The sequence below is a fragment of the Leuresthes tenuis genome, unplaced genomic scaffold (assembly GCF_036924035.1).
Source record: "Leuresthes tenuis unplaced genomic scaffold, fLeuTen1.0.hap1 SCAF_40, whole genome shotgun sequence".
Lineage (NCBI taxonomy): Eukaryota > Metazoa > Chordata > Actinopteri > Atheriniformes > Atherinopsidae > Leuresthes > Leuresthes tenuis.
Window position 1 is genome coordinate 499,836 of NW_027325394.1, and position 2,333 is coordinate 502,168.

General features: G+C 43.4%; 1 pseudogene; it reads right to left on the bottom strand.

Moving 5' to 3' along the window:
- Nucleotides 1-1,598: 1,598 nt before the first annotated feature.
- On the bottom strand, nt 1,599-1,775 carry LOC140285403 (U2 spliceosomal RNA; annotated as a pseudogene).
- Nucleotides 1,776-2,333: the final 558 nt, after the last annotated feature.

The window sequence follows — 2,333 nt, forward strand, 5'->3', positions numbered from 1 at the left end:
GCTTCCTCTCCACCATACTTGTATGGTGGGATATTCACACCCACTTGCATCCGAAGATCTCCGCCCCCACTTTTGTTGATATTTAGTCGGTCATTCACACCTTACCCGTTTTCTTGCCGCCAAACACCTCTGATCTCGCTTTTGATGATGTAAGATTGGGCATTCAGACCTTGCTTTTCCTGCTTTTCACCAACTATAGATGGACATTCACACCTTCTTGCAGCCGAACACTTCCGCTCCACCTTTTAGGTTTCTATCACACCTTTTTTTTCACCGCATTTTATAGATTATGGTTGGAAATTCTCAACCACTCATCCGAAGACCTCTCCTCCCGCTTTTGTTAATATATTTGAACTTTAGTCAGACATTCACACCTACTTGTAGCCGAACACCACCTCTCTAGCTTTTGATGAGGTATGGTCCGGGATTCTTACCGTTTCTAACACATTTTTCAGCAATTATGGTAGGATATTCACACCTTCTTGCAGCTTAACACCTCCTCTCCCACTTATGATCATGTGCGGATTGATTTTCGAAAATTTTCTTTCATGTTTTCTAGCAATTAATTATGGACATTTAGACCTTCTTGCAGCTGAACACCTCCGCTCCCGCTTTTGATCATACATTGTCAGGCATTCGCACCTTGTCTTACCCGCTTTTTACAAACTTTAGTCGAACATTCACACCTTTTTGCAGCCGAACACAGTTTTTTGCAGCCGAATTTGGGCATTCGCACCTTTTCATACCCACTTTTTACCAACTATGGTCGGACATTCACACCGTCTTACAGCGGAACACCTCCGCTCCCTCTTTTGATGGTGTATGTTCGGGCATTCGAACCTTTTCTTACCCGCTTTTTACAAACTATGCTCGGACATTCAAACCTTCTTGTAGCCGAACACATCCACTCCTGCTTTTGATGATGTATGGTATGGCATTCGAACCTACTTGTTGCCCGCTTTTCATTAATTATGGGTGGACATTCACACCTTGTCGCAGCCAAACACCCTGTTTCGATCATGTATGGTTGGACATTCGCACCTTTTCTCACCCGCTTTTTGCAAACTATGGTCGGCCATTCACAGCTTCCTCTCCACCATACTTGTATGGTGGGATATTCACACCCACTTGCATCCGAAGACCTCCGCCCCCACTTTTGTTGATATTTAGTCGGTCATTCGCACCTTACCCGCTTTTGGCAAACTATGGCCTTCTTGCAGCCAAAAACGTCTGATCTCGCTTTTGATGATGTAAGGTTGGGCATTCAGACCTTGCTTCACCTGCTTTTCACCAAATATAGTCGGACATTCACACCTTCTTGCAGCCGAACACTTCCGCTCCACCTTTTAGTTTTCTATGGGGCATTCACACCTTTATTTTCACCGCATTTTATAAAAACACCACAGGAACACCGTATTGAGGCTTTGTTCTGACCGCTCATTCGGTGTCGCGTTTCTTTCAAGCATTTCTCCTGGTTAGCCCGCACTCGGCTCGCTCCCAGAGCCGTGTTAAAGTCTACTTCGCATTCACTCTCTTTTCTCAGCAGACTAAAAGAAACTTCCATCCTGCACCGCTGTTAGCTTTTTCACAAGAGCAGAGGAGAGCGCACCGTTCCCAGCGGCACTGCAGTACCGGGTCGATGCTTGGAGTGAACAGAGCAAGCTCCTTTTTCAACTCCTATTGATAAAAATCCATTTAATATGTAGTCCTTGCATAGACATATCACATATTAAACTGATAAGTACAGATGGATTATGTGCAATTAGTAAAGAGAGTAGAGGACGATCTCTCTCGTTGGAAGTCCTTACCTATATCACTTATGGGGAGAGTTACAACCATTAAAATGATGATACTACCAAAAGTTAACTATTTGTTCTCAATGATCCCCATAAAACCATCTGCTACTTGGTTTAAGTCACTAGATTCATGCATCTCCAAATTTCTGTGGAAAAACAAACCACCACGTATTAGTTTAAAAACCCTACAGAAGACCAAGGACAGTGGTGGATTAGATTTACCTCATTTTCAGCACTATTCCTTAGCCAATAGGTTACAATATATATCAAAATGGTTTAAACCTTGTTGTTGTCACAGTTCCCAGAGACGTTGTAATCGTTGAGGATTCTATATTCACCCCCTCATTAGAGGCACGTGTTGCAGATTGATGACACTGAATCTTCTTCTCTGTTCATTGCTGGCATCATTCCCAGCATCGTAAGTGTTCGTGGCATTGTTAGCCTCTTCTTCTGGATCTTGATATCGAGCATCCTTTTGTATTTCTGGTTTGTAAGTCCTCTCTCTTCGTTCACCGGAGTCTTCGTCTCTTTGTCCTT